Source organism: Fulmarus glacialis, unplaced genomic scaffold (genome assembly GCF_000690835.1).
Source record: "Fulmarus glacialis isolate BGI_N327 unplaced genomic scaffold, ASM69083v1 scaffold6642, whole genome shotgun sequence".
NCBI lineage: Eukaryota > Metazoa > Chordata > Aves > Procellariiformes > Procellariidae > Fulmarus > Fulmarus glacialis.
In genome coordinates, this window is record NW_009195840.1 from 1 (window position 1) to 233 (window position 233).

Below are 233 nucleotides of genomic sequence, written 5' to 3' on the forward strand. Positions count from 1 at the left end.
CCCCCCCCCAAAAACCCCCCAAAACCCAAACCAAACTCCAAACCTTCCCTTTTGTCTCCAGAACACTTTCAGACACACACATTGCAATTTGCACTTCTGGTGTTCACTCCCACAGCATCACCCCACAGGATGTGCTCTGGCTGGAGCCAGGCTCATCTTGGCTGGGGAGCTGCTGACCTTTGTTAGCCTTCACCCAGGCTTCCAGTAGTCAGGGAAGATTGTTTCCCAGCTGA